At 45.1% G+C, this 22,687-nt stretch overlaps 1 protein-coding gene and 1 long non-coding RNA gene across 3 annotated transcripts in view; one reads left to right on the top strand and one right to left on the bottom strand.

Moving 5' to 3' along the window:
• The window catches only part of LOC147727492 (alcohol dehydrogenase 1A-like), a 382,065-nt gene that overhangs the window by 41,467 nt on the left and 317,911 nt on the right, over positions 1–22,687 (top strand). The window lies entirely within an intron of this gene.
• Positions 860–2,536, bottom strand: LOC147727493 (uncharacterized). The gene is made up of 5 exons (XR_015309487.1): positions 2,458–2,536; positions 2,284–2,366; positions 2,089–2,176; positions 1,900–1,973; positions 860–1,145 (listed from the first exon to the last, which is right to left on the bottom strand). It is a non-coding gene; the product is annotated as an uncharacterized LOC147727493 (long non-coding RNA).

The following is a 22,687-nucleotide window of genomic DNA, read 5'->3' as shown; positions in this document are numbered from 1 at the left end:
GCTGCTTTTACTTTAATATTAGGCAACAACCCCCTCGCCCTCCCAAGCATTTGTGGGACAATTGAGACCGGGTTGACTTCTGGATTTCGGAATTCACTGTCGCTGCCCAGGGGGCTCTTGCCCTTTCCATGATTTTGGTGCAATTTGTGTGCAGTACTACTTGTTCTTTCTGTCTCCTCCTGGGGGTCCTGTGCGCGAGGAGGCATTGAGGCATCCAACCAGCGGGTGCCGGAAACCCTGCACGGAATGCAGCTTGAGCTCATGCAGAAGAGGCCGGCCAAGGACAGTGAGCTGTGTGTGCGTGGACCACCTCCCAAAAACCGACACAGCATGCTGATCTGTCAGGAAGTCAGCACACTTTAAGCACGGCACGTGATAGGCCAGAAGGGCTGGGGACGAGTCTGTCACGTATCAGACCGGTGCCCCAGAAAGATTAGCTGTGCGGACTCAGTCGTGTTCACAGGGTTTGTGGGTATGTTTGTAGAGGGCATTATTTCCGATTTGAAGTCAAGTGGGAATTATTAACCTGTGACATTGATGATTTCTCCTCCCCCTCTGGAGTTTATTTTGGGGCCGCCTTGGGTCAAGATGGTTAAATAAACAGGTTTTAAATGTACACTAACTGTTAGAAGGTAGTTCTGACACTATGGGCCGTCCGGATGTTTCGCTTTTTGAGCACCTAATTGTTGAGCTTTTACTGTGGGGGAACCTCATAATCTGGGCCTCACCCACAGTGAACTCATAATGTAGGAGACTGCATGGAGATTTTACTGGTGTACCCCTGGCATGACTAGGCCGCTGCGCAGCAGCTGGAGTATGGCTGTGTAAACAACAAGGACCCCCTGATATGGATCAATATCCTGGGACAGGGTAAACAATATATGCAAGGTAACACTCCCAGGCATACACCTAAAGTAATGGCACAATAGACTCAGCAAACAAACTAGTTCAGTTTAGAAAATATACATTTTTAATTTGATTAAAAAAGAATACTAAAAATCAGTACATTGATCAGAATTGATAAAATGACATTATATTGATACATGTGTATTCACAAAAGAGATTAAAAAGAGATTAGATGGTATCCTGTCGACGCGTTTCGACATAAAGACTATGCATTCATCAGGACTTTTACCATCGAGTTTCTGTAAAAAAGATCATAAAATATTTTACTTATTTAATTTCCTCATCGTGGAACAATGTAACAGAACTAGTTTGATGTTTGCCACAACATTCTATTGCCATTTAATTATCAGAATCATGATATACCGCTTTATATGTTGAAAACATTATGTCAAAACACCTATGTATATGGTAGTCATAAGCCTAGATACAGATAAGTACATACTAATCCTTCTTTTGCGTTTGCAGATGATAAAATAAGATGCAATAAACTTCTTGATGTTACCAGAAAACAACATGGATTTCCTTCATCTTCTTTTTGTCAGTTATATAGAAAGCTTTTTTTTAAAAATATATATCACCATAGACACAAGTTACTTTCATAATCGTATTTACAGTTGTATTATTCGGTACAGGCCTTATTTCTTATTTTTCTTATTACATACTTTCATCATTAACCATAGATCATCATGACTTCAATTACAACATTAGTTTATCATGTTCCAACATAAAACCTACAAAAGATTAATTGAGATGAGAAAGATAGAAAAATAGGGAGAGAAAGGAAATAGTATTGAAATTATCCCTCTAATACTTTATAGATTCATTCGCTAATGACCAGTTTTTTAGAAGGATGATAGTACCTCTATAGTCCAATTGAAAGCGCGTTTTTAATTTAAAATTTCTCCTAAGAACAACGTATGAGCTTTTAAATCATTCAATATTTTAATTGCGAAAAAAATCCATATCTTATTTACGAACATTTCATACTCTTACCTAGCTGTACTCATGTACAACAGCAGTACCGCTCTTATGTAACACGGCTATCTGGATGTTCTGTTTTAAATTTTCTAAAAAACGAGATATATATATTTTTATAGGAATTCAGGTAATTGACCCATACTCTGTTTAGTTTCAACATTTGCGTTTATTGTACCACTAAGTCGTTGGCATATTGATTCTCACCTTACGTAGGATAGTTCTATATCTGATGTAAATTTCAATTATGGTATTCAAATCACGGATTTATTTGGGTCCATTAGACGACAATTACCTATATGCAGAAGAACATCCTTCTATTAATGACTTTTTTACTGCTAGCTGTTTTAGAAAAATTCAACCAATGGGTAGAATTCACACAATAGATAGAAACCGTCTTACCCCAAGAGTTTGGGACACTGTTTTTCTCTGGGTTCCTGCTACGTGAAAAACATCACAGTGGTATCCTGATATTAAAAAGGACCCTAACATACAAGAATAAAACAAGCGGGTATTATAAACTGAAACCCGTATGGTATGTTAGTCAAGTGCGGTTATTCTACAGTTTGCGCTTACCTAAGACAAAAGGGCGTTGTTTAAAAATAGTCCGAATACTTCCTCGTGGCTTGAGTTAAACGTATGCGGCAGCGGCGTGTCGTTCTTTTCGATATATTATTTTTTCTTTTGCATCTGTGTGCACGCTACATCTAATGAAAAGTACAGACCCTTTGTATTAGTATACTAGTTATCCTCATCTTACTTTATTTAAGTAGATAAAACAAAAGCGGTCTCTTACCGACAGAAGTACACGAGGGTTTAACGGTTCAGGATACACTACTGGCGGGTCGGGTTTCAGATCAAACAACCTCGCGCTACAGTTCAGTGAACCATATATAAGAGCGATTTCTATTGGTTTCACGGGCAGCCTAATTTCTTAAAGATAAATCCCCTAATTTCAAGTAACACGCTTTTAAAGGAAGGACAAACATTTACTTATTTCCATGCTGCAACCTAATTTCTTAAAGAGAAATACCCTATTTATTAAGTAACACGCGTTTAAGAGAAGGACAACCATTTACTTATTTCCGTGTTACAAATCTATCGATGCTTTGTTGCTTATTTTTAGGGAATGAATTTAGGATTCGTATTCTTTCATGTAGATCCTATTTTATATTTTATTTCTAACTAGAACAAACTTATTAATTATTTATTGGCAACTTATTACATTTTAATTCAGATATTTTAGGTTACCTCATAGAATCGCATTTTCCCATGGCAATTCATTGTTCAAGCCATGGCTAAAGGTCTTTAGAGAAAAAATCCAAAAAACTTCTCGTTTTTTTCTTATTTTCTCACCTCCCTTGGTACTGGGTATGTGGATCTTTTCCAATATACGCCATCTGATGTCTGATGGAGCATGTTGGAAATCCACAAAATGTGCGACCAGTGGGGCTGCTAGTTTCTTTGTTTTAATAGCTGATCTGTGTTCGGTTAAGCGAACTTTAATTGCTCTAGACGTTTCACCCACATATCCCATATTACATGGGCATACGAGCAAATAAATTACATTACAAGTATTGCATGTCCATAGGTCATTTGCTTCAATATTATATCCATTGAAATTAAAAGTTTGTCCTGATATAATGCCATCACAGGAGTGGCAAGAACCACATTTTGAGGTGCCTTTTACAGGGTTCACACCCTGTATAGATTTTTGTATGAAGGGAGGTTTTGCAGAGGAGCCAGTATATCTTGATCTCACCACTAAATCTTTTAAGTTTTTATTTCTTCGATGTGCATACATCGGTTTCTTGAGCTTAGGTTTAGATGGTTCTATGTTTAGCAAATGCCAGTTGGCATTTACTATCTGTCTAATTGTTGCATTTAGTGTGGAATGTCTTGTGACACAAACTAATTTTGGTTCTTGGACTTCTTTTTCTGATCTTAAAAGTGCATCCCGATCATAATATTGAGCCCTTTTATACGCCTCCCGAACAAGACTGTGAGGATATCCTCTATCGAGGAATTTCTGCTTCATTTTTACAGACTGGGTGTCGTAGTCCTTAATATTGGTGCAATTTCTTCTCACCCTAAGAAACTGTGAGAAGGGGATGCCATCCTTCTGATTTCTGGGGTGATAACTCGAAAAATGGAGCAAAGTGTTCCTAGATGTGGGCTTCGAATATAGGTCCACTTCCAACTTTTTACTTTCATTCTTAATATATATGTCCAAGAACTCAACTTGAGTAGCATTAATGTGGGCAGTGAAATGGAGATTTTCATCCGCAGGGTTAATCCACTCTAAGAATTCTTCAAGAGTCTGTTCCCCACTGGTCCAGATGAAAAAAATATCATCAATGAACCTGTACCAGTGGGAAACCGACTCGTAGAATGGGGCCATCTCATTTTGTATGTTACGTGTTTCAAAGAGGGCCATGTATATATTAGCTATGGACGGAGCCATGGCTGCCCCCATGCTCACGCCCTTTATCTGTTGATACATGTGATCTCCGAACTGGAAGACATTCTCCTGCAATACTATTCACAGGCAATCAAAAATGAACTGCTTATTGCAAGGTATTTGATGTAAATCTATAAACCACATAGTGGCATCCAAAGCTCCTTTCTGTGGAATATTACTATATAGAGCTTCAACATCAAGCGTAACTAATAGATCATTATTTTCATTAAACTGTAGATTTTCCACCTTTGAGATCATTTCCCCTGTATCTTTAATGTAGGATGGGGATAATGAGATATATGGTCTCAAAATATTATCTACATACTTGGATAGGGCTTCCGTAGGGGTGCCAATCGTAGAGACTATGGGTCGATAAGGTGGGTCCTGTTGGTTTTTGTGCATTTTTGGAAGCCCATAAATGCATGCTATTTTCCCTTGCGATTTGTTTAAGAATTCATATTCTTTTCTAGTTATTATTTTTCTATCTAAGGCTCTCCTTGTAGTCTGTTGAATCTTTTTAATTACCCTGTCTGTCGGATTACTTGTGACTTTTTTATAAAAAAGGGGGTCATTTAACATATTTAACATGTTTGTTTCATATGTATTAGAGTCAATAAGGACAATGCCACCTCCTTTATCGCTACTCTTTATTATCAAAGATTTATTGTTCTTTAGATTAAGTAGAGAATCATGTTCCTCTTTAGAAATGTTGTATTTAGGTTTGGGCACATATCTAAGGGCTTGATCTAATTTTGCTAGAACAACTTTTTCAAACATTGCCATCTCTGGGCCAAGTTGGTCCAGTGACGGTGTAAATGTTGAATGAAGAGCTACAATATTGTTGGCTGCATTGTCCTGATCTATATCTATCTTATACAAGAAAAATTTTTGAAGTCTTATTTTCCTGAAAAAGGAATGTAAATCTTGATAAAGTTCGAATAGATTCACATTAGCATGTGGAACAAATGTTAAACCTTTTGAGAGTAGAGATATATCTGAAGTCTCTAAATTATGTTTAGAAAGGTTAAAAATGGGTATCACATCCACTGCCTTTGATATTGTCTGCTGCGAGTTTCCAGATAATGCTGGGGTTGATACATTTGATGTTGACCCCGGGATGACGGTTGAAATCGTACTCTCTGCCGTCCCCGTTTGGCTCCTCGGTATCCTGAGAAAAGGCTGGAGCATGTTTCTACGCCCGTTTTGGGGATTATAGTGACCTTCCTCTTGGTAGTTAGACTCACTATCAGATTCAGGATCCGAGGAATCTGAGAAGTTATTTATTCTTTGTTGGTTATAACCTACTTCCCCTTGTTTGTTATCTGTCTTATAGAAACTTTCCCCTAAATAAGGATATGTGCGTTCTAAGGTATAAAATCTTTTATCCTTTGTGAATTTTTCTTGTTTTCTTTTAGTAAGATATTCCGCAAAGGATAAAATATCATTATTCAGGGCTTCAAGTTGCTTGTCCACCTCTATTATTACTGTAGATGTTTTTATTTTATTTTCTAGTTCCTCTATTTCTTTTTTTATGTCTGAGGCTAACTCCTTGGATGTCGCTATGATGAGAATCATTAGGTCCCTGGAGCACCTGCTGGCTATCATGCTCCACTTGTGTAGAAAAGATTTTATGTCTACAAATAAGCCCGGGATATTCCTGACACGTAATCCTAATGGAATGATGGCAGCCTTCAAGTAATTCAACATAAACTCACCATGAGCTTCTATCCTTATTAGCTTCTTTTTCAAATTAGACAATTTCACTATATCACTATTGCTTTGTGGTTTTGACATAAAGTTGGAACTGGATGGTACAGTAATACCAACCAAGGTAGCAGAATCCTCATCAGAAAAGCCAAATGTCTCCATTTGAGCCATCTGGAATCTCAAGACAGAATAGATAGTTAGTTGAAGTGGAAAGATAGAGACAAAGTAATGAAGAGAGGCAAAATTCTAATACATAGGTGTTAAAGAAACAGCGGTAGATTAATTCACGAAGGAAAAAACGGTCCCACACGGAAAACCGTGGGTATCACTGTGTAAACAACAAGGACCCCAGCTGGAGTATGGGACACTGTGCCGGTTACATGCAGACACGGGTGCACATGCGTGTGTACACGTATAGGGGCTGCGCAGGGGAGATTCCTAGCGTGCGCAGTCCAGGAGCAGCTACAGAGTGAATGGTGTGGTAGGACTTATGCAGAATTGTGTGGTGACATGGAATAGGCTTTATACCCTGGGAAGAAACATGCCAGGGAATTTCAGTGTGTTTTACTGTGTTTTCACTTCATTATTCCCCTATGGGGATGTGGGGCCCATGGCTAAAATGACTTCCACAAAGCCTACAGAGTCCAGACACGCACTAATGTCCAGTGTAGCGGATGTGAAAATGAGTATTCTGCAGAGTCCAAAGTCATATTTGTACTGCTTTTGGGTTGTCCAGAAATTTCATATTTCTATGAATCCCTGGCTGGGGTCTGGCCCTGGCAGGTTACATTAATTACTTTTCTTCCCAGAGCGAAGATCTTCCCACCAAGGAAAAAAGATAGGTGGAGCTATAAGCCAATCCATCAACTGCTGTCGCTGGGTGCCAGGCACCAAGCTTACCCACAGTGAGGGGGAAGGAGTTGGGTTTCAAAGGTCATGTGGCCAAAGACACTGGACGGCACCATTTTGAACAAACCCAGGGGTTGGACAAGAAGGAGGGAGCAGGGGCAGGTAAGTGATGTGGCGCTGTTTGATACGACACACAGAGACTTCATGCCAGACCCCTACTCAACTTTTAAAAAGTACTTGCACAGGAAGAGGAGCTCTCTCTGCGATGTGGTCTGCTGAGGCGAAAGGTGCTGGAGCCTGGCGCAATGGGCAGTTGGAAGGAGGACACCCCTGACTGCCCCCCAGGGCCCTAAAAGCACCAGAGGTAGAGCCCAGGACCGGTGCACAGAAGAAGAAGCCTCTGCGCAGAGAGAAGAGAAGCGCAGGGAGCCAGGGAAGATCGCTCCCTGCAGAATGCACCCTCTTGAAGACCCAGAGGACGAATGAGAGTGCTCCCCGTGGCTGGGGGTCACCACCAGGAGCGAGAAGACACATAAATGGGGCAGATCGGACCCCCAGGAGCTGAGATATGGCCCCCGGAAGGTCGGCAACCTTTGACCCCTAAGAAGACCGACGACGAAGCGCATGGGGCTCCGCCGTTGGTCTCAGAGATGCCCCTGGGGTGGGTCAGGTCCCAGGGGCTGCCCCAGGAGGAAGCAAAGCCGGGGAGCGCCATCGCGCTCCCCGTAAAGATTGCAGCAGGGAGCCAAGTGCCCACCCTGGCCCCCGGTGATGTGAGGGGGGCGGGAGAGCGCCGTCACCACCCCGGTGAAAATTGCCCCCATAGGGCACCAGGAGCCCACCTCGCCGAAGCGTGAGGCGGAGGAGCGCCGTCGTGCCCCCCCGAAGATGTCCGGGACCCCATCCCCGTGCCCCGACGATGAGGAGAAGGCTTGGGAAGTGCCGCCGCAGGCCCCTGACATCCTGATGCGACCGCTGAGGCCGCGTCCACCCACCTGAGCGCGCAGACCAAAAGTGCTCGGCCGGCTCCCGCGGCAGCACAGAAGAGTGCTAGCTGCGCGGGGAGCCGGCGGGGGCAGCCAGGGGTGGGCTCCCTGGGCTGCCCTCCAACCCTGGTGACACGCAATGGTCCCGGGTGGGACCGGGCCCCCCAACAACGGGCAGAGCTGCAGGGGGTGGGCTCCCCAAGCCGCATCCTCTCACCTGGGGGTTTGGGTGGGACTGGGCCCCCCACCGAGGCCCAAGACGCGGCTGGAGGCCACAGCGCGGCTCTCCCCGAAGGAGCGGGAGAGCCGCTCATCATTTATGCGGACAGGCGCATAATGGCTTGCAGGCCAGGACTGGCCCGCAAGGACAACCCAGCGTTTTTTTGGCTTGTGGTGTCCCCAGGAGAACGGGGTCACCACCCTACATGTATAAAGGTGCTGGGGAGCTGCTGGAGAAGCGCAGTCTCCCCACAGCACAAAGAGCAAAGTCCCACCCCAAGTGTCTTAGGGATTCAAAGGAATCAACCCCTCCAGGGTTCAACTTGCAGTTAACACCTTCTGGGCTGAAACGTTTGTTCTTCAGTTGAGGGTGTTTTGATAATTGCATCAAGGAGAGAAGATCTTAGTTGGGGATGTCTGCAGAAGGGCATTGCACTGAAATGCAGTTATTAATGGTCATTTCTTTTAGAGGGACTGATGTTCAATGTGATGTATTGGTGTAAGGTGATATCATAAGCTAAGTGGGTAGACACTCTTGCTAGGGTGTCTGGCAGTATTTACAACTTAATCCTGTGATCATCTGTGATGCCTTTAGGGGCTGTATTTGCAATGCATTTTTAATGATATCCAAATGTGCTGAATACTGTCATTCTAAAGTGTGCATAAACATGTATTCATGCTGCTGCGTTTAGGTGAAGACCCCAGACTATTAGCCCTTAAGATGTAGAGGTGCATACTGTATGGTCAGTAGGAGATGATGTGTCAGGGTCATGTGTCACCAAGGCAGGTGTAGCCTGTTTAATGCTTGTTGAGGTAATGGGGGCGGGGGAGTCGCCACTGGGTTGGAGCCAGTACGCAGGGCCCTCGCTACAGGTTAAGACCAATTCACTGCATTGGGGGCAAGATGATGTGCATACATGGGAGTGGTGGTACAAAGTAATTCCATCAGCTTATGTATTTTTGTAAATTGGTGTATAGTATTGAGTGTTGTGTGTGTTTAATAAATAAACTCTTACTTTTATAAAGCAAAGTACAGACTGGACCATCAATTTTTGTGTGTTATATTTGCCCACCTGCAAATGGAGATTACTAGCCCACACCACCTCCCTTGAGTAAGCCTCAGACTGCTCTACAAAGCTACCCTCTGAGAGTCAGGCGTTACAATGGGGTATTTGGTTCCCAGTGAAGGACAAATGCAGTCATGTTATTTGTGAAGGCCTCACAGATGCTGCCTCGTTTTCCAACACTAACCCATTCCCAGAGAAGTGTTTTGAGGCCCTAAAATTGAAACAGGTGGAGGGTCAGACTTCCAGCATCGAGCTACCATCCCCGATGGAGGGGAGTTGGGAATGCCCTCTGCTGGATAATACCAAGGGGGTGTGTCTAGGTGGCCTTACCCCATGCTCAGACCAGCTGGCCACTGCCCGAGGGTGGGGGGGGGGGGGGGGGGGGGGGTAGAAAAGAGATTTATTTCTGAACAGCATATCGCGCTTCACGTCAGACAGCGCCTCTCTCCTGACGGACCACGTTCTTGTAGCTTGCTTCCACTAAGTATTGTTCCCTGTGCTGGCCCGGGGTTGCCGAGACCGCGACCCAGCTGCCCTTCCTGTTTGGGCTCAGGCGACCGGTTTCTCAGATGGGCCTTCTCCTTCTTGGCAGAGTGACCTCCATGCACAGAGGAGTTGAGGCAGCGACCGACGTTAATGTTCTTGCACGCATCCTGAAAGGGGAACAGGTGGTTAGGAGGGGGCGGGGGTCTCATAAATTGGTGCACTTTCACTCGGTGGGTGTGAGTCTTGCACAGTCTCGTGCCACTTGAAAAGACACCAGTGTCTTTAATGGAGTTACAGGCTTTAGCACAGTCTCATCCAGTGAGCGTGCCACCCTCCACTTTTGGCATGAATCTTACACGCTAATGAACAGCCTCACTAGGCGGATATGGGTCTCACAATGAGATATAAACCCACTCCAGCTGCTGTGAAACTATAGTTTTTAACGGAGCTGCACATGTTGGCGGAATCAGACTGCGTGTTTAGTCTCCCATCTCTGTGCACTGAGTGTATGTGTGTTTCATGCTTGGTTTATGTCTCTCTCCACGCTTGGTCACCCTGTAGACTCCAATGTAGTTGTACACGTTGAAGTTTTGTCACTCAGTGGATGTGTTGTTCACTATTTGGAGCACAGCCTCACTATACTGTTGACAGTCTGTGTGACTGTTGCATTCTGTCGGACACTATGCTTAATGGTCTCTCACAACAGCTCCCTCTCACACCTTAGTGCACTCCCTCGTTCAGAGTGTGTTGGCCTTACAGTGACGCGCACGCAGTCACACTCCAGCTTCAGCCATCCTAATGACTTTAAGAGTGGCACATTCATCAGACAGTGTCACTCAGCTCGTATGTGTTTTACACAACGGCACACAGTTTCACTCTACCCACCGTCATGCCATGTATTGTAATAAAGTCAAACGCAGAACGAGCAGTCTCTCACTGTGTATGTCCTCTCGCAACATAATTCAGCTGGGGTAACGGCCTCCCACTAGTGCAATGTCTCACTGAAGTTGCAATCTGTACTTCAGTGATGTGGCACACAGTGAAGAATCCGCTCACGCACTTTTTGTTTAGGCTTAGAGTCTAACACCCGATGCACAGCCCTGTTCCAGTGGTGGTAATCTCACATTTGAGCAGATCTCACTACAGCCTCTGCCATTCCGCTATCCTTAATTGAGTGACACACAGTGACTCCCTTCTGGTTTAATTTAACACCAGTACTGTGAAGCCTGGCTCTTGTGCGTGGGCATAGTCCAGCCTAAAGTACCCCGTGAAGTGTTGGTGTCTAAGGAGCCCACTCTGTGCACACAGTTGAGCACAGAGGCAACGGAACACCCGTGTCAGACCACATCCCACCCTCACATGGACGACAAGCTAACCAAACCGGAGTGTGACACCTCAGCAGTGCAATGCACTTTTTTGCACACCCCTACTCACTACAGACATACGAAGGCACTAGTTAAAGGACACACCACAACCACAGAGGAAACAAAGTTGTGCCAATAAACAAGCATTTGCAATGCAATAGGTCTCGTATTTATGCAAGTCTAAGCTATTGGCATTGTAAACGACAATGTCTTTTATTTATGTTTTAAAAACAAAAACAAAAATAAAAGGCATAGTTATTTGCTATGTCAATAGCTCAAACTCGTGTAAATGCGAGACCTATTGCATGCTTGTTTATGAGTAGGCAGTGGTCCGTAGGACAACTGACTGCTCTTAAAAAATATTTGTATTTACATTCTCAAAGAGGAAGGGGACCCTTGCGTTCTCCTTCCCATTTGCAAATGGGTTACCAACTACTTGAAGTAGGTGGTAAAATACAAATGTTTTTCAACCATATTTTGGTTCCAAAACATTCTTATATACCCTGTGATTCAGTATTAGGAAGGAACACCCTAAACCCTTTCTTTCCTAATACTGAATCGGTATGTATTCATAATTCCAAACTGCAATTCGGTAACATATTACTGAATCGCACTTTAGGATTGATACATAGTGAAATGCATTTGCAAATTGGACCGTTTACGATCGGAAAAATGCTTGATACATCTAGCCCTAAGTGGCTGCATCTCATCAAATCATGTGTGTAGGTATGCCTAACAAGCAATGCACTTTGGTGGCCGAATACTTGATTTGCCATGTTTTATTCTTTCCATTCTTTATGATTTTCTAAAAAATGTTTAGTTATTTCTCATGTTTAAACTATGTCTTTAGGTTATGTTAATTTAGAGCCAGTAGTAACTTTTGCCAAGAAGAGCCATTTTCTTGTGATGTGCAGTAAAACTGGAAATGCTTTCTATACCCATTCGATTTACACTTACTAGGTCGGAAGCACGCAAACTGTTATATGTGATGTTTAGTTTGTTTAATGTCATTTGTAGATCTTGCCTAGGCGGTGCATGCGCTATCTCTTCGAGACATGCTGTATCTACTGTGTGGGCGTACAGCCTGCCCAACTCTTTTGATTTATTGCTTTGCCTGTACTTTGCAAAGGCTTGCCTCACCGCGGTCAGTGTTTGTTATATGTCCCTACTTTTTGATGTTGACCCCACCCATGGAGATTGTGCCTATTGTGCCCAGAACCTAAAGAAGTGGTACGCGATTTGGGCATTATGCTTGACAGTGCTCTCTCTATGAAAGCTCATGTCAATCAAGTTTCTGGAATCTGTTATGGAATTCTTAGACAGTTACGCAAAATCTTTAAATGGCTTCCTTTGGAGACAAGAAAGCCTTTGGTTCAGGGGCTTATCATTAGCCGTTTAGACTATGGAAACGCTATGTTCGTTTCGATTAATAAGGGCCTATTGACCAAATTACAAATTGTTCAGAACACAGCCGCAAGACTGGTACTGGGCCTACCTCCACGCTCTGCATCCATTCCTACTCTCAAAAAATTGCACTGGCTTCCTGTGCGCCAGAGATGCCAATTTAAGATCCTGAGCCTCACTCATAAACTTCTTCATGGCACAGGCCCCATATACCTTGCAAAAAAACTAGTCTGGTATAGACCTGCCAGAACCTTGCGCTCCAGCTCAAAGTCTCTACTTTCCCAGCCTAAAGCTCGCACTTCCAGAAATGGTTGCAGGGCTTTTTCGTACTTAGCTCCGCAATTGTGGAATAAGTTACCTGCGCATCTCTGGTCTCTCTCCAATCACCAAGCTTTCCGTAAGAGCTTGAAGACCTGGCTCTTCCCTAATTAATGCTTCGTCACGGTCTATATTCCCTCAGGGTTGTTGCCTTCTTTTTTGCCAAGCGCCCTGAGACCTCTTTTGGTGATTTGTTGCGCTATATAAAAGCCTTTGACATTTGACATTTGACATATTACTTGTAGTCTTGCCCTTTTGAATATGTAAGTTTGTTTAAGCGCACTATTTTTTCTCTTGTTTCTCTCCTGTTTTTGGAATGTTGTATTATCTTCCTGTGTGGTCTTGTGGTTTGCTTTTTATCTAAACATGATCAGAGAGCTGCTCGAGCAAGCTTAAAAAGACACTCCACTGCTCCCTCAGTGTTGAAAAGCCCACAGCTACCCCTTCTCCTCCTCCGTCGACAAGCTTTAAGAAAGTCAGGAATGCAGTAATTTCATCTAGTCGTTCTCCTCGTATCTCGTCCGTTCCACAGCACGCTTCACACAACAGAAGGAACACGCTTTGGTGTGGTGCACGTTTAACACTTCACACCATTGCTCCTGTTTTCACTGCCTCTTCCATAATGCATTCAAAATCCTCACTGTAGGAGCTACTGTTTAGCTTTTCTTCTGGACTGATGACAGTAATTTCTTCCACATCTGAGCGATCGCCACTGCTCCCGCCGTGTTGCCACGCTCACAGCTGCCCGTCTTCTGACGACAAACTTTAAGAAATCGAGGAATGCAGTGATTTCAATTGTGTAATTCTCCTCTTACCTCGGTTTTGGTGTGGGGTACATTATGGGAATTTAGATACTATTGCTTCCATCAACCCTCTGCTCACGGGCATTTCCCATTTTTAAATAAATTATGTTTTATAGCTCAAATTATCATTGTGGAGAGAAGCACTCAGAGCCGCCTTCATACTAAATCATTTGAGCAGTTGGGATTTTTAAAATAGTCAAATGGTAAATAATACAGCTCACTGAAAATTGTTATGTACCTTGGCAGGATAAATAAAGGCTAGTAAGGCTTTAGAAGTGCCTTCCACTAATCTAATATGTACATTGGCCTTTTCAAGCCCAGGGAAAGTATTTAAAGGGGGTGGGCAGAGCAAAATCTTTAGTGTTTCCAAAGCCCATTATATTGTGTTTGCAGCGCAGTTTATGTAAGGCACCTCTTTGTTAAAATTAAACCAAGGATTGGTTTGAGTGAATAGCCAGTACCCTTACAGACGCCGTGGTTGGGTGCTTCTAAGCTGTTTTTTATTTTATGGCTTTTCCTGTTCTGCAGAAAATTAAAGCAGGCAGCTACTTTCTCCTTTGAAGCAAAAAGCACTCTTATTATTTTATTAAATGTGTGCTCATTAGGTCTCGCCTAGCGATGCAGTGCAAAGCGCTGCTCGCTATCGGCGAGATCTATTGTTGCTGACTTGGCTCCGATGTGGGACAGGACCTGTGCACGGGTACGGCAAGTCCTGGAGATGAACTGTACATGCGTATGGTGTGAGCAGGAGTTTTAATAACGCTGCAAGCCGAAGGCGTGCACATCGACTGTCTGTGCTGAAGCTTAACAGACAGGAGATGTGCACGCGTACAGCTTGCGTCTTTATCACAACTCTTGCACGCACCATACTCGTGCACATGTCCTGTCCAGGTGCGGCGCCCAGCATGCCTCCCGCTCAACCCTACTCACTGGCTCTTGTTTCACTCTGCTCCCAGGCTGGTCTCCTCAATGGCAGGGGGGACTCGCCTCTTCAACTGGTCACTGGCGCAGCAACAGGCGGGGCTCCATTTTGCTCACAGGAGCCCCGCCTGAAATCTTGTTCCGGCTGCACCAAATGGCACATTCAGGAATGCGGGGTGGGCTCCCGCCAGACTTCCCTCTACAGCAGAGGTCTTCAAACTTTTTTACTCTGAACCCCCCCTAAGCAAAATGTTTTGAGGTTGGGCCCCCCTCCATAACTTTATGGGAAGGATTGGGGGAGCGTTAGGGACATGGCTGCGTGCAGGGAGCGGGGCTTATGAGATGATTTCAGGAATACTTTTTCTATAGCTTATGAACCGCACCAAATATGAGACTTATAAAACAGCAAATGCATCAAACAAAAACATATATCCCAAACAAACTACTCCCCATAATTGGGGTGTTTTGAGCCCTCATACTCTTTGACCCCAATGCAACAATACCTGCTGCACTAATGATAACTGCAGTCCTGAGTAGCAGGCTATCTCCTCTGCCTCTTTTACCTCGTCCCCACCATGATGGATCATCACCTCTGTCCTAATGCTTGAAAGAACAATAGGCTCTGATGCCCCTTTTTTAAAAGTAGACAGTCATACTTGTGATGCAGTGGGCCCCCCAAAATCCTGGCCCCCAGTCCTGCTGCATCTGCACCTTTATGATAACCAGCAGTGGCCACTTACACACTTGGCAGTAGTACCAGCTTCACTAATGAATGACCCTTTAAAAAAATAAAACACTTATATTGTCACCTTCTTTGAGGTATCTCTCTGAAGAAGCGGTCTCTGGCCATTTGTAAACATAAAAATGTATCTGCATACAGTGCTCCTTATTCTGGCCCTTCTCTTTGACAATATCTTTGAACCTTGCTCCTTTCTTAGAACATTTCTGTGAGGCCCCAATTATCGAGAGGATTAGGGCTCTGCATCTGAATGCAACCCTGCTGGCCTTCTACCTGCCACCCGATGGACTCGGCTTTCACAAAAAAACTTACCCTGAATGGTTAATACTGACTTTGAGATGCCGGTGCCTGAAACGAAGTGTGTGGCAGTAGTGCAGAATGTTAAAAAAGAACCCGGCCTTCTTACCCGCCATTAATTGATTGAGTCACTTAAAGCCAGGGCCACTGGAATTATGAGTTTCTGCAGCAGCAGCTTTTTCCACATAATTATCAGTTTAGTGCATTTGCTACATGTTCCGGAGCAGTGGAAGGCCCTTTGGAAAGATTGACTGGTAATCCTGTAGTTTCTTTCTGCTGTACTTGGGTGTTAAACTGGTACTAATGAGATGAAATATTTCCCCTGACAGCGTTACCGTGAGTTAAAACGACAAAATAATGAAGTAATGCTAACCACACAATGTGGCGGATCGTGCCACATAATTTACCTTTTCTTGCCGCATAATTTAGTCAAACCTGCCACATAATGTTGTCCTCTTCTGCTGAATAATTCCAGTGGATCTGCTTAAAGCTTTATGGTGGCAAAGATCTATTCTTTTTAAGATGTAATGTAAAGGAGTTATCAACTGGGATCTGGAATAGTGGAGACACTTACAAAAATGTCTGTATTAGATACAGTTTGATTACTTATTACTAAAAAGTATATTTTGTAAGAACTTGTTTTATCTCAATCACTGCATCATTTTGCAGCAGCCTAGCTTAGAGTATGTAAATATTGTTTTAAAATAATGACTTACATATTCACATTGCTTTCTGCTACAGTCTGGGACCTCATAGCACTATAAACAGGGCCATTGGAATTATGCGGCAGGAGAAGGCCAAATAATGCAGCATGATAGACAATTCTGCAGCAAGCAAAGGCGAATTATGCTGCATATTTTGTGATAGCATTACTGCACTATTTCGCTATTTTTACACTTGTTAACATTGACCTGGCCTTTATTGCCCCTCATAAGTACCACATTAACACCCACATATAGCAATAAGCAACAGAAAGGTGACCAGTCTACCTTTAGAAAGGGCCTTCCACTGCGAGGTAACATGTGGTGCTGCATTTTTAAATCTGCAAATTACGCTGCAGATGATGGATTATGTGGCAAATGAGGGAAAACCCTAACTATGTGCTGAGAGTGTAGGGTGAGTGTAATAGTGAAGGGTGAGAATGAGCAGTGAGTATTTTGAATGCTGGGTGAATTCCCAGACACTTGAAGTTAACCCTTTCCATGCGGCCGCGATTCCCCTGGTGTGCTGTAAACAGCACGAACAGGGGCGGGCCGTGACGAACCCCAGCCGTCATCAGCACACGAGCACCGTAGTGCATGACGGCTGGGGTTCGTCATCAGCATGGAAGGGGTTAATCAGCATGTTATTGATGTGGTGTAGGGTTTCAGATATAAATTAATCTAGTGCTATTATGGAATTAATCAGGGAATCGAGGGTGAAATAAATAATGTGCTGATCCCGCTACAAACTTCCAGTCTTCGGATAAGGGTTGCCAGCTCATTATTTTGATGTTGCAGACTTTACAAAAATAAACATTCACCTAAAGCCCTATTTTCAGCACTTATCTGTGCATACTTTTAAAAGTGAATATAAAGCACTTTTAAATGTGTTCTAGGGCTGCCTGAATGATTCATGACTGAAAATAAAAGGAACCGACAGAAAGTCACTTTACAAATGAATATATACTTTTTTATTTAAGACCATATTTAGTGTCAAAGCAGGGTCTTTGCAGGCTCTTTAAACATACAAGGCTGGCATTTTTTCTATTGGCACCCCCTTTTTGTACTCCTTTTCATGAAATGTATTTTCTCACTACAGCAGTAAATTTATAATACAATTGTAAGGAATAGGCAGAGTCGGGGCCCAGGAAAAAGAAAAAAAAAACTAAGCTTCAGTAACCAGTTCCAAGGTATTTAAATGGTCTTTAAAGACCTGTGAAATACATGGTTGTGCTGGAGTCTTAATAAGACTCCAGACACTGGCCGCCAAGCCCCCACTGACCTCTGGCCCCACAGCAACTCTGAGGGCTTTGGAGTAAATGAAGAAAGCCTGGAAATACAGCAAATAAACATCGCTGCACTTCCAGGCGTCTTCCTTTACATGTGCTTGCAGAGGCCTTTGCGCCCCCTGGGAACCCATCCACGCCCCCAGGGGGGCGTGCACAACAGTTTGAAGAACTGTGCTCTACAGGGTGTGCTCCCGCTGGACTTCTCTCTGCGGGGTGGGCTCCCGCCTCGCTTCTCCAACACACAGGGCTCCTTCAGCTCACAGGAACCCTGGACTCTTCTGCCCGAGTGCTCCATGCCACACGCAACTGACATCGTTGCAAGCATTGACACTTTCGCTTTCTTCATGCACACGCACGCTCAGCTCGGGATGTTCTCAGTAGGTAAGAACTTTCCCTGTGCGTCTTGGCGCTAGTTTTTTACATCTCCGCACAATGTGTCCACATAACGGGAGGTGCTGCGCCCCCTCATCTGTGTTAACATACTTTTAATTTATGTGTTCTGGGGAAATAGAAAATGTAAATATGTACAGTTTGTCATCTCAGGCCATTCTTGTTTGTGAATATTCCAATATACACAAGAGGATATGTCAGGATGGCGGGCCTGTTCGTGGGTCCGCTTTTTTGGGCTCTGCTGCTGTTCATTATCACTCTGCAGTTTATGAAACTAATGTGGATGCGCTGCCTCTTGGAGCAACCCCTGCCCCCATCCTTGGCAACCTTTCGACCCTGGGTTTTAAGCTGGACCCTGAGACCCTCATGCAGGTATGGTACAAATTGCACAGAGCGCTCCTCGTGATCTTGAGCAGACGGCTGAAATGTTTTGCATCTCTGTCCTGTGTGTTTGTTTGCCTGCGTGCCTACCCGAGTGTGAGTATGTGCATGTTTTTCCGTCAATATACCTTGTACATTCATGTAGGTTGAAGTATGTCTGTACATTTCCAATAAAGTTTAAATCAAATTTTAAACCTGGTTTCAGAGTCCAGGCTCGTTTACCCGTTTGTGCTTGCTTAGGGCGGAGCCAAAATGTGTAACTTTAACAAGGGCATCTGCAGACAGCAAACAGCTCAAACTTCAGCTGGTTCCCCAATACAGTTTGTCCCCGATGTTTATAACTATCTGACCTTTTAAGTCCGAAAAATGCAAACGAAATCTAAAATAAAGTACAGACACGCTGGCTCGGAGGAGCTGTGAATTTACAACGTTAAAAAGAATAAATGAGTATTTGAAGCGTAAAAACTGTCAAGACAAACATTGGGAGTTCTTCTTAACATTTTTAAATCTATATTTCTAATGCATATTATTAATATGGCTGAGATACCCGCCACCCCCTCTCAACACAATCCCCAAAAGGAAGGGAAACCGGAAACTGTTCTTAAAGTTTTTGGATGTGGGATGGAGTGACCATCCCGGCCGTATTTATTAAAACAAAAGATTAAAACATTAAACGTTTTCATGTTATGTACAATTTCATTATCACATTACGATGTTTGGCTAACCTTAACATAATCTCTAATACAGAGGTTCTCCTAGCCGAACTAGCATCCTACAAAACATTCTCTAAGAATACTGAAATTGTACATCCTAACGTTTAAGGGCCAACGGCAAGGTCATAACCGGTGTCAAGATCCCTAACCAGACTTACCCCTCCCACTTAGGAGGGGCGATGGCACAGGGGCTTACCACAAGTGCAACTACTAACAATTTCCCTTGACTTGACGGGGGCACTTAAGACTCGACGCCATTTAAAGGTCGTTCGAACACTTGTGTGTGGTATCTAGAAGGTATCGTTGACCTCTCCCCACCCCACACAACTTACCGCATCTGCCGTCGCAGATGACACTAGCCCCGGGAAATTCCCCAGGAGGGGGCTGTAACCCCTCCTACAAAGGAAGGGGCCTTGACCGCCTTTCCTTTACTTCCGGCGACCCGCCCTTAGACGGGACCGCCTCCCCACTGAGGGGCCAATGGCCACCTCTCCCGAGCGCTCCCATCCGTGTTGGGTGACGCCCACTCATAGGGATCTACCAATTAGTGCTCACCGATCATGACCTTACCGCCTACCAAAAAATAAATACGACAGTTCTTCAACCTATGAAAACATTGGTCGCTACGACCGAAGGAACATGCTAGAAATGCAACATCACATCAAATCACTTTAATCATAACAACCTAAACGATATTCACCATCTTTATTAACTACAAACTGCTACTGTTATAGCCTGTAAACGAAACGGAAAAACAAACTTATCAATTCACTTTATTGCACAACAACTTTGCTGTCCTCAGGGGCTGGTGGGTGGGTCAAAATTGGCTCTTCGTTCCGTCCCGAGCTCACGTGTAGCGAGGAGGTGCAGCTTCGGAGCACAAGAACAAGAGGACGTCTTCTGGTCTTGCGCCTTCTTTTATCCGTCTTCAGGGCGGGCGAAAACCCGCCCCTGCCCGCCCCGGGGGCGTGGCTGGCTGCGTCGGTGTCTAGGCCAGCCCACTCTAGGGCGGGAAAAGGCGCGCCCCGGCTACGCCGCTTCGGGCATACCAGCCGAGACGCGCCTCCCGCCCAAAAATGGCTTCCCGGGGGGATCGAGGCACTCATCCATACGTTCGGGGGGACCGAGTGGTCGCCCCTTTCCATATGGCTGAGATACCCGCCACCCCCTCTCAACACAATCCCCAAAAGGAAGGGAAACCGGAAACTGTTCTTAAAGTTTTTGGATGTGGGATGGAGTGACCATCCCGGCCGTATTTATTAAAACAAAAGATTAAAACATTAAACGTTTTCATGTTATGTACAATTTCATTATCACATTACGATGTTTGGCTAACCTTAACATAATCTCTAATACAGAGGTTCTCCTAGCCGAACTAGCATCCTACAAAACATTCTCTAAGAATACTGAAATTGTACATCCTAACGTTTAAGGGCCAACGGCAAGGTCATAACCGGTGTCAAGATCCCTAACCAGACTTACCCCTCCCACTTAGGAGGGGCGATGGCACAGGGGCTTACCACAAGTGCAACTACTAACAATTTCCCTTGACTTGACGGGGGCACTTAAGACTCGACGCCATTTAAAGGTCGTTCGAACACTTGTGTGTGGTATCTAGAAGGTATCGTTGACCTCTCCCCACCCCACACAACTTACCGCATCTGCCGTCGCAGATGACACTAGCCCCGGGAAATTCCCCAGGAGGGGGCTGTAACCCCTCCTACAAAGGAAGGGGCCTTGACCGCCTTTCCTTTACTTCCGGCGACCCGCCCTTAGACGGGACCGCCTCCCCACTGAGGGGCCAATGGCCACCTCTCCCGAGCGCTCCCATCCGTGTTGGGTGACGCCCACTCATAGGGATCTACCAATTAGTGCTCACCGATCATGACCTTACCGCCACAGGTCCGGATAGTTGACCGGCTATCCGGACCCCCCACAAAACTCCTACCTAAAGGTCATGTTCCAAAGATTTTAACCAGGCTAGGAAGTCTCCTATGAGTAACTCATTCCCCGCCCTCGACAAATGCACACCATCCCCCAGATACATACTGTCATCATTAATACAATTATGCGAGATCGAATGCAATGCCTTGGAACGGAACAACCTACTCACTTTGTTATTCAATTTTCTAACCGAATGATTCAAAGCAGGGATCGAGATAGCCCCCCGCCACACTTTTCGTGGGATCATATGAGACCATGCGATTAGGCACCCCGGAACTCTCCTCGCTAACCAACTTACCGTGGAAAGCATAGCCTCCAGGAGAAGTCGTCTACCGGTGGTGACCAAATCATTGCCCCCCAAATGCACTATGACTATGGACGGCGGTGACCTCATCCGCTCTAACAAGCCCTCAAAAAATTCCTGAAACTGGTCAATACAGAGACCGCCCCTTCCGTAGAAGGACACTCTGTACCCGTATTCCTCAGGTACGTGAACCATGTCACCTGCTTTGAATACGTCTGCAGCCCGTCTCACGTATGAGTGGCCCACGACCCAAACCTCCTTCCTCACAGCCGGTGACGTGCGACCGCTGACCTGGTGTTGGGTCGACTGCTCAGTCTGCCCTGCCGCGTAGGCTTGCGCAACTGAAAACAAACAAAAACAAGAGGCGTGAGTACATGATTACAGTTTCACAACATGTGCAATCGCACGTACCTCTTATAACAATTGGAGGACCAGCGCCCCACACGTTTCACTTGTTCTACATTAAGACCTCTGGCTGTAGCTTCAGTGGCAGCCCCTATACGAAAGGAGTGGGTCCCAAATTCGCCCGGGTCCAAGCCCGCTGCAGCAATGGCCATTGCAAGCACCCGTTGAAACTGAAACCTCGTCAGCGGGGTGGCGTCTGCATGCCTCAACAATGTCCCTCCCCATGATGCCACCCTTCGTGCTAGGTAATCTTCTAAGCACTGTACCGGACACATGGATGAGTCGAGGTTCCTGCGGATGATCGTGCAGTCCCCTCTCCCATCTTGGTCAGTCTTGGACCTGAGAAAGGAGACAATCATCGCATCACCCCTGATCTGGACATGCTCCCTGCACAAGCCCCCCGTCACGTCCCGTTTGTTCCTTGCAACCAGCTCACTAACTCTCATAGCCCCGTGAAATGCCAGCGTAAATGCAGTCCGGAACAAACAGGTCTCGAACGGGGACGAGCATGTGTTCGGGAGCGTGACCAGTAACTGAGACAACCTGTCTAGACCTATCGGTCGTCGTACATCTACTCTGCGACCCTCTAGACGTTGCCACCCACGTAGCGCTTTTTGTACCGTGAAAGACGCTGTTGGGTCCAGGATGCCATGGGCCCTGGCAACAAAGGAAATGGCGGCACGATGCCTTTGGGCCGTAGCCACCGATTTCCCAGCCCTACGTAAGGACATCAGAAAAAGTACTACCAACTCCTCCTGACCCCAAAGTCCTCCTCTCTCTGCCCCCAAAAAGGCTAAATAGGCCTGGAACGCCCCTTCATATGCCTTCCTTGTCCTGGGTGCTAGACTCTCTCCCACGAGGTGACGAAGTTCGGGGCACCGAGAGACCAGAGAGCTTCGGGGAAGGGTGCCGGCTCCGGGTCCGCTGAAGGAAGGAAACCCGAGAAAGCCTGCATGTGAAAACGAGACAGTGCATCAGCAGCCTGATTCATCACCCCTGGGACATGTTTTGCTCTGAATACTACGTTCAGTTGCATACACAGTAAGACAATTTCTTTG

Source organism: Lissotriton vulgaris, chromosome 3_1, assembly GCF_964263255.1.
Source record: "Lissotriton vulgaris chromosome 3_1, aLisVul1.2, whole genome shotgun sequence".
NCBI classification, from domain to species: Eukaryota; Metazoa; Chordata; class Amphibia; order Caudata; family Salamandridae; genus Lissotriton; species Lissotriton vulgaris.
This window is presented reverse-complemented; position numbering and strand designations above follow the sequence as displayed.